We start from the raw sequence: 15,611 nt of genomic DNA, 5'->3' as shown, positions 1-15,611 counted from the left end.
TTTTGGTTTTGTGCTTTCTCTTGGGCTACTTGCTTTGGGGGAAGCCAGCTGCCATGTCGCATGGACTCGTGGCAGTCTGTGGAGAGGGCTAAGGCCTCCTGTAGACATCCAGTGAAGGACTGAGACAGGTCAACAACCATGGGGCAAACTTGGAAGAAGACCTTCCAGCCTTCAGATGACTGCAGCCCTGGCAGACAGCTCGACTGTTTGCACTCCCAAACTCCTGACCACAGATAATGAAAGAATAAAATCTGGTGTTTCAAGCCACTTAGTTTTGTGATTATTTTTATGCAATGATCGATAATGAATACAAATGGTCACGGTTTCCAAAGCCCGTAGGGTGCAATACTGCCTTAACAATTTGTAATAATAATATTTAAATATAATTATACATATTTGTCACTTTTATAGTTTATAAACAGCTTGCTCACTTACGTTCATTTAATAGAAAAGTCCATTCTTTTTTTCTCCACAATGCACTGCCTCATTTCAGGATAGCAAAATTTCCAGGTGTTAACTTTTGCCTCATATTCAGCATAGCGTGGTAGAACAAATGTGGTCCTTGGAGTCAAACAGACTGGGTTATCTTAACTGAGACAAATTTATACATAAGAAAACAGATTTTAAAAGGTATTTTTTAATGAGTTGTGTCAAATACATACCCCTCTCTAAAAAATACCAGTAAAAATAAAGGATGTTTTAATCATCCTAGAAAGTTGTCTCACGGTTCTTCTCATTTAATCCTCACTGCCCTAAAGGCAACTGGCGTTCTAATTTCAATCACCATAGATTAGTTTTGCCTGTCCTTGAACTTCATATAAATGAACCATGGAGTATGTGCTCTGTCCAGCTACTTCACTCAGTACAATGTTCTTAAGATTCATTCATGTTGCTGTGGATATCAGTACTTCATAGCATTTATTGCTAATTAGCAGTTCATTGAATTAACGTGTTACATGAGTATACATTCTCCTATTGGTAGACATTTGGGCTGTTTCTAGATTAGAGATATTAAATTTAGCTTTATAAACATTCTAAGACAAGTCTTTTCATAGAAATGTCTTTTCATTTATCTTGGGTAAATACCTAGGAGTGGAATTGCTAAGTTGTAGGACTGACGTACATTTAACTTTGTGAGAAATTCCACAGTTTTCCAAAGTCTGTCATTACATCTCCACTGCATGTATGAGGGTTTCCATTGTTTCTCATTCTAGCCCACATTTTCTTTCTTCTTTTGTTTTTAATTTTAGCCATTCTAGTAGGTATGTGGTAGTATTTTATTGTGACTTTAATTTACATTTTCCTAATGACTAAAAATAGTGAGCTTTTTCTGCAACCTCATTGCCCATTCATATGTCTTTTGTGAAGTGTCTACTCAAGTCATTGGCCTATTTTTATGACATCATTTTTTTTTTTGAGACGGAGTCTCTCTCTTGTCGCCCAGGCTGGAGTGCAATGGCACGATCTCGGCTCACTGCAACCTCTGCCTCCCGGGTTCAAGCCATTCTCCTGCCTCCGCCTCCCGAGTAGCTGGGATTACAGGCATTACAGGCATGCACCACCACACCTGGCTAATTTTGTATTTTTAGTAAAGACAGGGTTTCTCCATGTTGGCCAGGCTGGTCTCAAACTCCTGACCTCAGGTAATCCACCCACCTTGGCCTCCCAAAGTGCTGGGATTGCAGGCATGAGCCACCATGCCTAGCTGACATCATTTTTTAAATCATTAATTTGCAGATATTATTTTATATTGTTAATATGAGTCTTTTGTAAGATATAGGTCCTGTGAATAATTTCTCCAAGTCTATGATTTGCCCTTTCATTTTATTAACAGAAGTGTGTGTGTGTGTGTGACTAAGAGTCTTCAATTTTAATGAAGTTCAATTTATCAGTTTTTTTCTTTTGGATTATTTTTGTAGAGTTTCTAAGAAATCTTTCTATCTAGAGCTTGAAAATATTCTTCCTTCTCTTAAAGAAGATTAATAGGACTGGTTTTTACATATATGTCCATGATCCATCTTAAATTGATTTTCATGTTTGATTAGGAAAGTGTTAGAATGTCTCTTTTCCCTCTATTTCTTGAAAGGAATTTTCTTACCCTGTTAAATTGCTAGCATGATTTTTTAAAAAATCAATTGATCCAAATGTCTGGATTTATTTGTAGATTCCCTCATTCTGTTCTATTGATTTGATTGTCTGTCCTTAATGCCAATACTACACTGTATTTATTGCTGTAGCTTTACAGTAAATCTAGAAATCAGATAGTATGAGTTTTCCAAATTTTCCTTTTCCAAGACTATTTTGTTTTTCAGGTCCTTTGCTTTTCCATATACATTTTAGAATAAATTTTCAATTTTTAAAGGACTTGTGTGACTTTTGTTACATTATGCCTTTCAAATAATTTGTCCGTATCTCAATTTTATCTAAGTTGTTGAATTTATTACTAAAAATATGCTTATAATATTTTTGTCAGCTCTTTGTTGTCTTTAAAATCAGTACTGTTATGTCATCTTCTACTACAGGGTTTCTTTGTATTTACCTTGCTTTATGTTTGCTGAGATTCTTAGATCTATAAGCTGATATTTTTATAAAATTTGGGACGGTCTGGAAATTGTCTTGAAATATTTTTCCTGCATATTCTCTCCTTTGGAGGCTTCAGTTATGCATAAGCTAGGCAGTTGATATTATCCCGTGTGCCAATGAGGTGCTTTTCCTGTTTTCAAGCTTTCCTTCCATTTATTCTTCAGGTTAGATTATTTCTATTGATTTTATCTCAAGTTTATTAATCCTTTCTTTTGTCACTCTAACATGCTGTTAAGTCATTACACACATTTAATTATTATAATTTTCAATTTTGGAATTTTTCAAATCTTTCCTTTGTAAAACTGGTTTTCTAATTTGTTGAAGCCTGGTTTTGTCTTCATATTGCCCTTATCCTAAGGATTGATCCTGAATCGAGGGCTGGGTCCTTATTCCTATAGTTTGGCCCTTCTGAAGTTGGTCCTTGAGGTCTCAGCTGAATACTTGAGGTGCTCAGTGAGGTATCTACTCTGGCTGGGCTGAACCTCCAATGTGTCACAGCTCTCCATGACCTCAGCAACTTCTCTTCAGTTTTCAGCTCTCAGCAGCTGCTCTCTGTTAGGCTTTGTGTAGTCTTGCCCTGGTGCGCATGCAACGGGAACCCCCAAACATATGTCTCACCTGTGTGCCTCTTACAGATCCTATCTCTTGGGTACTCTTGAACAAACATGAGCTCTGCCTCCTTGGTTTAGCAATACTCTTTCACTTGGGTTTCACTTCTCTGTGTTGAAGTTGAGAGAGTGCTCTGAAGTGGAAAGCCAGGATAAATATGAGGCTCATCTTGTGTGATTCTCTTTCCTTCAGGATGATAGTCCTGTGCTGCTTGACATCCAATGCCTGAAAACATTTGCTTTACACAATTTGTATAGGTTCATCACTGTTTGGGTCAGGAAGAGAAATTTGTATCAGTCATTTCATTGTGGCCAGAGCCAGGCTAACTTTTGATCCCTTGACCTAACATTGTCTTACTGAATACCTTGGGCAAGTTAATTCATCTTCTGTGTTCTCAACTTGTTTATTTACAAATGGAGATTATAATACTTAGACCATAAGCTCAGTGATAATGGCTGCCTTGCCTATTTTGCTCATTTCTATATCTCCATTGCTTAACAAAATGCCTAGCATGTAGAAAGCATTCAACAAGAGTTCATTATTTAACTATATTAATTTTTTAATGTGTTCATTCATTCAAGTAATGTTGTTAAGTGAATATCTGTTTTACAGAGATGTTGCAAAGAATATATTAAGTGAGAATATTTGTGTAACATGTCTAATATGAAACTTGTAGTAAGGATGCAGGACATTATAGATAGTTTTAAAAAATGATCGCTGAATATAGTTATATTTCCAGATCCTAGGGTCTACAGATGTGCCATTTAAGAGAAAAATGAGTAATATTTTAGGAAAAAAAATGTATAGACATGCCTCCTGTTAGAACATCACTGAATAGTCTATGAATGTCACTATTGACTTAAAAGGATATGAGGTCAGCTCATCCTCAAGGTTGATTCTGCCCTGGAGCATTTGTGAGCCCTGTACTTGCAGTGTGTTAGACAGAGCATTGACTGGCTGGCTGGTTGGTTGACCAAGTAGGTATTAGGGCTTTTGTCCAGGTGGGGTGAACAGGATGGCTGAGTTTATTTGGCTGAATCTCTGCAGTAGTCCCCAAGGATGGGTGTCATTGCCTGCATTAATGAGTCTCTGCATTCAAATAGGTTGTAAACAAGCCATGATTTCTGGCCCAGCAAGAACTACAGCCACAGTGGGGAGGGTGGGAGGGCACAGAGTAGGAGGAAGCCAGATTTATAAAACTCCAGAAGGGTGTTCATGCCGCCGTTCTCTGGAAATGCAATGGCCACCTGATTGAACAGTCTCTTTTATGCATTCTGCTTTGCTTCCAAAGTGCTTCTCACATAATCTGTGACCTCATTTGATCCTCACCCCTCAATGGGTAAAAGGAAGAACTATGTGTCACCATTTTACAAATAAGAAACAGAACCTAGAAGAGATCACGTGACTTGGCCAAGGCCACACAGCTGGGAAGTATGAAAGTCTGGTTTGGGATCCTTATGGCAGAGGGAAAGCAGTTTTCCATGATCTAGAAACAATGATTTTCCTTCCCTTTACCCAAAAGGTGGTCATTTCAGAGTATGCTGTTGAAAATTGAGGAAAATACTTAAAAATACAGCAGAACTTTCTGCCTCTACACAGAATCTTAGTACTTCAGAGCTCAGTGGAGCTTTAGATATCAACAGGTCTGGCTGCCTTAGTCTATGGATGCTGAAACAGAATCTCAGGACGTGAGCCACTCACTGAAGCTCAATAGTCAGTTCTTAGTACAACTGGGCCAGGGGCTCACATACCCTGATGTGCCATTGCTGATTTTGCCCTCACACCATGCTGTTTTCGTAGAAGCCTCTCTGGCCTCTGGATTCACAGAATCAAAGAGAACAAGACAATGACAGTTTTGGGGCTTGAGTAGAGCTCAGGCCCTGACTCCACTAAGAGGCCGTGGATCTGTTCGACAGGTCACCATCAAAGAGACCCTTTATGAAGGAGGTGCTTTTAGGCACCCTATGCGCGCCACAGTTGTGCTAGTTTCTCTAACCTTAAGCCAAGTCAAGCTGTATTGATCAGAACCAGTTGGGAAATGAATTACTAAGGCTGATCTATAAAGAAATTCAATCTGGAGATGGTGCAAACTAGTGTCAGGATTCCTTATTAGGCACTCTACAGCACAAGCTAAATAAAGCAAACACACAGACATGCACACAAAGGGCAAACTTTTTCATGGGATGAAAGTGACATTGTGGTTGGGGAATATGGGTCCATCTAATACCGTGGTAATTGACCATTTTATAATAACCAACAAACCAATTCTCTCTAAAATGCTTCCAAGAAATGAGAAGAAGAAGTGTCTGTATTAACAAAGAGGGAGGCAAATGAAATTAAGCCCCTAGGGCCGCTTTTTCAGTAGCCCTAAGACGCGAGTACGATTCTGTCAGCCGCTGCAGTCTACAAATAATACAAAATGGTTACCTCATTTAATTAGGAGAAGGAAAGTGTGTTGGGAGACAGGGAATCTTCTGAGTGAGAAAAAGCCAGCAGAGAGATCGAACCCTCAATTTCAAAAATTGCTTAGCAAAAGCAATTTCAATTGCTGCCTTTGTTATAAAAGATTAAAGGTAGTTATGTCCCAGTGTACCTCACTTAAAGCAATCAATATGTTCCTGAATAGTTACGTGCAAATCAAATTTTTGTAAATCAAATCCAATTTTAAGTGCCATCAGAGAGCTTACTGTTTCAAGGAACCCCTTTGGTGAATCCTTTCGTAAGGTCTAAAACCATCCCCTAATTTATTGGATTGGTTGGCTTAAATGTTTATGATGATGATAAATCAGGTCAATAGAATTTTGCCCCTTTCTCCCATATTTGGGAGAAAGGGCTTAAAAATGGAAATGAGATGAGACAATGAACACACTGTAACAACAAATGGTACCTACCATGATAGGTTAACAAATAGCGAAATCTCAGCATTTACTTCTTATATCTTCTATGTTTGAAGCTGTAACATTGAGCACTGATGACATGTATTTAACATTAGGAAAATGAGATTCTAAAAGGGAATCAAAGTAATACTTAGAGCTTTAAGAATTATCTAGTTCAAACTTCACAGCAGAAGTTTCTCTTTGCAACATTTCAGAATGATGACTATTTGGCCTCTGCTTAGACACTGCTTGAATGTGCTGTGACATTTGTTTATAAACTTATTCATTAAATATTTACTGAGCATTAACTATATGGGGAAATTGGTTCTGGAGAAATGGGGAGAAAAATAGACACAGTATTTACCTTTTACAGAACTTAATCTACCTGGGAGAATAGACATAAAATGGTAACACAAATAATTGGTATATTCAAGTTGTGATAAACATTATGAAGACTAGATGTAGGATGCTATAAAAGTTGTCGTGGAAAATTGACCTGTTGCAGTTGTATTTAATCTAAGATGTACAGGATGAATAGGGACTGAGACAAAGAGGAGCAATTGGAGGACAGCATGTGTGGGATTGACCTTGTATTTTGAAAAGATCACTCTGCCTGCTATGAGAAAAATTGGCGAGAGCAAGGCAAAAATGTAAACTGGTAACTCTGCAGTTGGGATGAAAGATGCTGGTGGCTTGGGCCAAGGAGCTAGCAGTAGATACAGAGAGAATCAGATCACAATAATTATCAGAAGTAGAATCAATAGGACTGGGTGATTAGATATGGGTTGGGGGTAAGGAAAAACAGACTCAGGCATGGCCTCTGAATTTCTGGATTGGGAAAATGGAGAAATCGTGACGCTATCTACTAAAACTGAGAGCACTGGAGAAAGAGCAGATTGGGAAGAAGAGATTTGGTGCATGCAATTAATTCTGGGCATGTTGATTCGGGGATGGTATCGGTGGATATGTTTAGTAACTGAGCTTGGGACTCGATGACTTTCACCGATATGGCAGACTATGGTCATCCTGCAAGAATGCCAGCACACAGTAGCTCTCCAGCACTGGCTGGGGGTTCAAGGATACAGCTTCAATCTCTAGGGGAACAAAGTCCTAAGGGGACTTATGTATCAGGCCAGAAACCAAAACTATAACTGAAACATTGGACCAAATGACCTAGACTGGGACTGAGTGATAAGAATGGAAGCCTAGGTCATAGGAATGCAGCAGAAGCCTAGTTATTACTGTTCTCATGTCATATCTTTCATGTTTCTTGAATCATTGAGAGTAACCAGGAGATTTTTTTTTAGAGATGGGGCCTTACTGCCCAGGTACTGTAAACATGTGCCATCACACCCAGCTAATTTTTATTTTTTACCTTTTTGTAGAGACTGAGTCTTGGTATCTTGCCCAGGCTTGTCTCAAACTCCTGGGCTCAAGTGATCACTCTGCCTTGACCTCCCAAAGTTCTGGGATTACAGGTGTGAGCCACCATACTCAGCCATAAGGAGGCTTTTTTGACTTTTGATGCCAACTAGCATTGTGGTAGAAAGCAATGTAGTATCAATCTCAATGCTCATGTGTAAACTTCTACAAAATGTTTAAACTCCAAGCCCATTTGACCACCACAGGGAGGAATGCACCATACCAGGTTCAGCGGTTGACAGAACTTCCCACTAATGCAATATTAGGCAGGAGTGACTTTTTCTAAAGAGATGAGAGAGGTGAGCTGGGGTTGAGTTCTGTCTTTTTATCATCTCCCCAAATTCACATGTGTTTATGCTCTGGTATGTCTTCCGTTAGCCTTAATCTCCTTTCTATGGGTTCTTGATATGCCAAGGTCTAAGTCAATGACCCCTCAGAAAGGAACCTATTAGTCCATCTCTCACAGTTGCATATGACAGAATTCCATCTAAAGGTGGCTTAAGCTATTTGGTTGGTATATGAGGATTCTCCAGAGAGACATAACCAGTAGGATATATGTACATATAAAATGGAGTTTATTGGGGAGAACCGGCTCATGTGGTTGCACAGGTGAAGCCCCACAATAGGCCATCTGCAAGCCGGGGAATGAGAAAATCCAGTAGCATGGCTTAGTCCAAGTCTGAATGCCTCAAAACAAGGGAGGCCAATAGTGCAGCCACCAATCTGAGGGTGAAGACGAGAGCTCCCAAAAGGCTTCTGGAGCAAGTCCCAGAATCCAAAGACCAAAGAACCTGGAGTCTGATGTCCACAGACAGGAGGAGAAAAAGCCTCCAACTGGGGACAAAGAGGAGACTCTGCAAGCTGAATGTTCCCTTTCTTCTGGCTGCTTTGTTCTAGCCATGCCCCATGCAGGCAGCTGATTAGATGGTGCCCACCTACACTAACGGTAGGTTTTCCTCTTTCAGTCCACAGACTCACATGTCAATCTCCTTTGGAAACACCCTCACAGACATACCCAGAACAATGCTCCACCAGCCAATGAGGCATCCCTCACTTCTGTGAAGCTGGCACCTAATGTTACCCATCACACCTGGGATTAGTCATAGGCTCACCTGCACAAGCTGGGCAAATGAGAGCCAATCCTGGGACTGAATCAGTTGGAGAAAAAGTGATCGGCTTCCTCCAGATTGCCAACATGATGCACCCAAGCCTGGTTTGTCCACGGGCATCTTTGCTATCACATCGGGAGGAACCACATGACAGTGAGGAACGCGGACAAATGCAGAGACCTGGATATGGGGGTGAAGGAAAAGACAAGGAGTCCATGGAGAGGGACCCATACCTGACCACATCCTCAAAGTCCTTGATTTGACTCTTTTGGAAGTAAATCTACTCTTGGTTTTCAGTTTACATAGGCCTATGTGTTCTATTTTGGGGGTTGGAGATTTTGTCACTTGAAACTGAAAAACTCTGGCCAGTTCTGAGCATGTGACTTGATTATCCTCACTTTATTGATTATCCTCACTTTAGTCCTGTGAAATGCTTGTCTGATTCCAGAGGTGGGGTTGTGCTCACATGGTCACACTGACGCTTGGAGGTGCAGAGGATGTGTGACTGTGATTGGCATTCCCAACAGAATGACATGAGATGGGAGAAAGACAATGCAAGAGAAAAGGTGCTGCTCTCAGAATTCTGGCAATAAAGGAGTATTGACCAGGCACCCTTACCTAGTCAGGGCATCCTCTATCTGCAGGAATGAGGACTTCCTAAACAATGTGCTTCCTCCCTTGAGATTGGAGCACCATGATTCTGCAGGCTTTCTAGATCAAAGGGAACACAGGATACTACCCCCAAATTAAAGATTTTCCAGGTGCCAAAAGGCCCTTTTGGGGGGATGTAAAATATGAGACAAATTATTTAGGTAGATTGGAAACATCTAAGGCAGACTTTTGTGTTAGTGCTCTGATTTCCAGAAAGAAGGACCCCAAGTATATTTGCATATCCCCATTCAAAGTTCCACAACAACCTGAGCTGAGCCACAAAACCAGAGATCTGCTAGATAAATATCTGAGTTTTACTAGAACTTCTCAGAACCCTTTTATTGGAGGCAGGATTGACTCTGCAGGCTGGTGCCTGGGCTACCTTCATGTTTAGGGTGAAGGAAGTGGTCTGGTGACCGTTGCTATGGGGAAGAGAAGAAAGGCTGGAAGCCAGGTAACATCTGGCAGAGCAAACAGGGAATCAGCATCTTACAGTCCAAAAACAGTTCATTTGATGCAATGGGGATCCCATCAGACTAATGATCTGCCCCACTGCAGTCCTTCTTTGTATATTGTTAACCACAAAGAATGCAAAAGATAATATTCATTGTAGAGAAGCCGACACTAAAGTCAAGTTCTCCAATGTGTCATGTCTCCCTTCCTTTCTGCCACTTGTCTTTTATCACATCTTACCAGAGCTATTTCTGTCTATGGGGAGCTAGCAGGAAGATCACATATTGTACAGAGAGCAGGGTGTTAAATTTATGCAAAGAAAGAAATGTGTTATGGCAAAAATTATTTATTGCATGGCGTCTCCCTTGAGGGTTAGTCTCTTGTTAGAGCTTTAAGGACAGCAGCTCTATATTTGTCACATGGCAGAGCCGCACTCCTGCCTGCCTCCCGCTGTCAGTGCCAAGAGCATTTATGTAAAGTCGTGATGCAAACTTGCCACCTTTAGGAGGCACGATCTGGTCCAACAAAGTGCCTCGCCTCATAGCCATTTGTGTTTTGAGAAGAGTGAGACTTCAGCCAGTGAGAAGGAGGAAAGGCAAGAACAGAACAGTGTTAAATATCTTGAAATTGGGCAAAACAAATTCATAGAACAGTGGGACTTTTTATTGAGCTCTGAGGATTTCAGAAGGTGGCGTGCCATAGTGTAGCATCGAGAGTCCATCGGATCTAAGACTGAGTCCTGTTTCTGCCATTTACTCACTGTGGGTCTCAGAAAGAGTTAGCTGGCAGCTCTGAGCCTTCGTCTTCTTGACTGGAAAATGGGAGCACTGTACTCATTTGCACTGTGTTGTGAGAAGTAAGTGAAATGAAGTGTATGCTCAGTGGTAGGTGCTAAAATAATATTAGCTTTCTCCTTCCTTTTATAAAATTAAATATCGGTCCAGTGTTTCTCCAAGAAGATCTATTCTCTGGATCATAGGGGTGGCTTTCCCTAGGACAGGGATGACAAATGCTTGGTATATAGAAGCATAGCTTCCTTCTTCCTTCTTTTTATCAGACATTGCTTGTGGGATATGCCACTGTATTATGCCTCCAGATCCTCCTTAACACAGGGCTCAAGTTGGTCACCTTATATATAAAACAAAATGTTTTTTACATCTGTGATCCAGATCATGTCCATAAATTGCTCTGTTGATAACTTCACTCAGAGTGTACAGTTTTAATGTACATTAAATGCATAGAGGGCCTCCAGGTGCTCGGAGGACACTGCATTTCTGAAAGATGTGCCAACATATTCTTATTCTTGGTTCAATTGTTGTATCACAGAATTTCTTCTTACTTTTGAACATTTACGTCCGACAGCCTATGCTCTTAAAAGGAGAAAGGCATCAACTCATCTCAGGCTTCTCCTATATATCCAGGGAACAGAGCTACACAGGGAGACAGTGCCTGCTTTGGAGGTTAGGAGCTGAGCTTTATAGACAGACTATAAAGCCGAACTTTCAGACAGCCTCTGCTGTGTGCCAGCTGTGTGACTTTGGTTAAATTAATATAGTTCGCTGAGCCTCTGTGTACCTATCTGAACACTTGTACAATGGGAATAATAACACTTATCCCCAGGACTGTTGTGAGGGTTATAAGAGATGATGCCAGTAAAGGACAAAGCATAGCCACAGACATATTCACCAGCAGTCATTGTGGTTATTAATATTCACATTAACTGGAGCATATTCCAAGGAAGAAAGATCCCAAGAGGCTCAATATCATAAAAGAATAGAAAAAGAACTGAAAATGGGAGAAGCTGGGGAAAACAAGGCTGTGGAGCACATGGCAGCAGTCTTCTAATGTTTCTGACACAGAGATTTGACTATGTGATTGACTGTATGGTAGTTCTTAAATATCGGCCGTCCTGTCCTTGGAAGGCCCATACCTTCCCATCCTCTGATAATCGCCTGGGCCATATGACTTGTTTTGACCAAGGAAATGTGAGAGAACATAGTGATTGCCATAATTAAGCTTTGATAACCATGTGTGGTTCCTCTATCCATTTTCTCCTTGGCCACAAAACCAAGACAGAGGGTGCTTCTTCAGTATGTGTCCTGAAATAAAGATGATCAAAGAGCAGAGCTTCTACTCACCTGGAGTTGATACATACCTGAGCAAAAAAGAGAAAGGTTTGTTGTAAATCACTGAAATTTAGTGGTCATTTGTCACTGCAACATAAATTAACCAGGTTAAGACATTTTCTTTGTAATCTTACAAGGTATGATTAGTACCAATGGGTAGAAGATGAAACACTTTCCTTCAATATTTAAAAAAAAAAAAACTTTCAATAAAAGCCATCTAAAAGCAGAGAGGCCTACCTTAGCCAGTAGCGAATTACCTAAAAATTAAAATATTCAAACAGATTTGAATAATTATTTGTGATATTGCACAAGGCTGTGACACACAGTCTTCCGAAAGTCAATAGTTGTTGGTATTTGGGGAGAAATGGGTTCTGGAGTCAAACAGATGTCTTTGTTCCAGACATATCAGGAAGTTTAATATACTAATATTTCCTATGCCTCTACAAAAAGATACACCATATATAGTTGTTTTCCAAATTTATTTGATCAGAGAACTCTCCCCACTCCTACTTTTCACCACCCTCAAAAGAACATCTTACGGGACAAATTTAACAACAACAACTACAAAACCACACATTTAGAAAATGTTGGCTCAGCAGCTTCATGATTGTAATTGGATTTGAGCCAGATAGAGAATGACTCTTGTTACAAAACTAAGGGTGCTATGAGTTAGTCACAATTTGAGCTCTCAAGGAAGATACCGAAGATTTGCTTGCACTTTAGGAATGCTGGTTAAAATGCAAAACTTTGCATTCAGATTGAGTCTATATGAATCAGACTCCACTGCTTATTAGTTATTTTGCCTTGAAAAGATTCATCTAACCCTTCTTACTCAGGGCTTATGTTCTAAGAACTTACATCTTATTCACTCTGGAAAGTTCATAGTTGTGTTAGTAAAAATCACCTTTACTTGATCTCTTTATTTTCTACTTCTACAAATCCTACTAGTGAAACAATGGATTTTCTTATCCTACCCACTAGATTTCCTTATGCTTCCTTCGTATGTTTCATGTCTTGATTCTCTGTGTGGCATTCTTCAGACTGACCTTCAAGTTCGTGTATTATCTCTTCAGCTGTGTCTAGTCTGACAGTCAATCAATCCATTGGATATGGAATTTCAGGAACAGTTTTTAATATCTAGTCATTTAACTTCCCAATTTTTCAAAGTAATCTGGTCTTTTAAAAATATCTAATTGTCCCCTACAGTTTACTTGTTTAATAATTTTTAAAAGTTCTTATCATCCCTTTGGACAGTTCTATTGTCTCAACTTCTTGGGAGCATTGGTTCACCTAATGATTGTGATCATTAAAACTCCCTGTGCTGAGTCACTTCCTCATATGTTTTGTACATTTTTATTGTTAATACATATTTAGTAAGAGCTAATTTTTCTGCTTGGTGGGACATTCATGCATTTTGGAGAGTAAATTTGTGTTTTTGAGCACTTTGTTTTGGCTCCAAAGGTACCATAAACCAGAAATTATTTTTTATATTAATTTGGTAGGTTGAGATTTCTGAACTATTCACACTGTGTAGTTCAGTTTCCAAACCCAATTGCAACGAAGGGTTAGGGTTTTTATTTTCCATAGAATCATGGATGGAGAGAGGCGTTTTTTTTTTTTTTTTTTTAAATAAATATCCAAGGTTGGTGGTTAGAGTTTTCCTGTCTACTTTCGTTAAAATTGTTTATTTTTCTTTTTTTAAACTGATTTAATTCTTCTTATTATTATTAAGGCAAAGTCACACCCTGTTCCCCAGGCTGGAGTGCAGTGGCTCAATTGTAGCTCACTGCAGCCTCAAACTCCTAGGCTCAAGTGATCCTCCTGACTCAGCTGTCTGAGTAGCTGAGACTACAGGTGTGTACCATTATGCCTGGTTAATTTTTTAAATTTTTTGTAGAAAAGGGGTCTCACTATGTTGCCCAAGCTGGTCTCGAACTCCTGGGCTCATGTGATCCTTCCTCCTCACCCTCCCGAAGGGCTGGGATTATAGGCATGAGCCACCACACCCAGCTTCTAATTCTATGTTCACCAAGAATTCAGGCTTGTTTTTTTGTTTTTGTTTTGTTTTGTTTTGTTTTTTACAGTTCCAGCTTTATGCAGTCTAGGTTCCAACTTTCCTCCTATCATAGACTTCAGACAATATCTCCTATGTCAACGTGAGATTGAAATCTAGGCCCATAAACATTTGGGCATTTTTCTGAGTCCAATACTACTCCCTACCCTTCAGTGGCCACACTATAAGATTTTATATTTAACACTTGAACTTTCAATTCCTTCTTTGTTTCTGGTACTTGCTGATTTTCTTTACTTGAAAACCAAGCTATGTGTATGCGTTTTTTGTCTTTTAAATTATAACATTTTATCCAAAATTTCTATTTGTATGTTGTATGTAGTAGCAGGAAGGGTCCTGGATTATTTCAGACTGCCAAGTAGCCACCACTAGAACAATGTTTGTATATATATATATACACAAACATTTGTATATATATATAATATATGTTTATATATATGTACATCTCTATATATGTGTGCATATAAATGTGTATATGCATGTATGTGTTTATATATGTATGTGTGTGTGCATATATATGTATATATGTATATCAGTCTTATCCTCTATAAAATTGATATAATAACTTCTACTTCATTGGTCACCGTGGAGATAAATAGCGGATCTCATGCATTCAACATAAGGGCATGTATACATTAAGTGCTCAGTAAATGTTAGACATTATTGTTTTTACTGAAATAGCATATAAGCACTTAGAAAAATAATTATAAATATGTTGAAGATCCTAGAAAGGGACAAAATGGGTCTGTCCCTTCAGCTAACAAATCTGGACTTTTTACAAAAGGACAGCAACCTCCTGGAAAAAGTCATTCAAGGAGGTTAAAATTGCCCATTTGTCCTGGGCAACAAGGCTCCAGAGTTTCAAATCAGAGAGAAGTAGAACAAAGTTCACTTCATGACCTCTTGGGGTTGCCCACGGGCTTAGAGCTCTCCTAAGGTGGACAACCAACACCTTTCCTTGACCTTTGTCTCAGGATCTCAGTCTTTTTTTTTTCTTCTTTGAGATGGAGTTTTGCTCTTTTTCCCAGGCTGGAGTGCAACGGCATGATCTTGGCTCACTGCAACCTCTACCTTCTGGGTTCAAGTGATTCTCCTGCCTCAGCCTCTCAACTAACTGGAATTACAGACAAACGCCACCAAGCCTGGATAATTTTGTATTTTTAGTAGAGATGGGGTTTCACCATGTTGGCCAGGCTGGTCTCGAACTCCTGACCTCAAGTGATCTGCCCACCTCAGCCTCCCAAAGTGCTGGGATTACAGGTGTGAGCCACCGTGCCCAGCCAGGATCTCACTCATTGTATGAGGATGGGGAAACTTTAGGGTCCAGTGCCCTGTTGGCTCCTCCCACCACACCACAGAGGACTTGACCAACTTCTTTGGAAAAGGAATGTACATAGTAATGATGATTGGGGTAACAAGAATAGCTCACATTCATTGAGTCTTTCCTATGTGCCAAGCTGTGTTCTAACACCTTTCCACACATTATCTCCTTCACTCCTAATAAGGAATCTGAGTTAGGGACCATTATTACCATGCCTGTTTACAGTTAAGAAAGCTAATTATGGGAAGGAGCCAAGATGGCCGAATAGGAACAGCTCCGGTCTACAGCTCCCAGCATGAGCAACGCAGAAGATGGGTGATTTCTGCATTTCCATCTGAGGTACCACGTTCATCTCACTAGGGAGTGCCAGACAGTGGGCGCAGGTCAGTG

At 39.9% G+C, this 15,611-nt stretch overlaps 1 long non-coding RNA gene across 1 annotated transcript in view; it reads right to left on the bottom strand.

Annotated features, from left to right (window-relative positions):
• Nucleotides 1-268: 268 nt before the first annotated feature.
• Nucleotides 269-15,611, bottom strand: part of LOC134731009 (uncharacterized) — a 65,228-nt gene continuing 49,885 nt past the window's right edge. Inside the window, exons 2-6 of the long non-coding RNA XR_010113035.1 lie at nt 11,842-11,858; nt 8,603-8,779; nt 6,084-6,196; nt 3,202-3,457; nt 269-561 (exon numbers count right to left, since the gene is read on the bottom strand). This is a non-coding gene — a long non-coding RNA (uncharacterized LOC134731009). The remainder of the gene's footprint in view (nt 562-3,201; nt 3,458-6,083; nt 6,197-8,602; nt 8,780-11,841; nt 11,859-15,611) is intronic.

Source organism: Pan paniscus, chromosome 7 (assembly GCF_029289425.2).
Source record: "Pan paniscus chromosome 7, NHGRI_mPanPan1-v2.0_pri, whole genome shotgun sequence".
Classification (NCBI taxonomy): Eukaryota; Metazoa; Chordata; class Mammalia; order Primates; family Hominidae; genus Pan; species Pan paniscus.
Note: the sequence above shows the minus strand (reverse complement) of the source record. Positions and strands in the feature narration are given on the sequence as shown.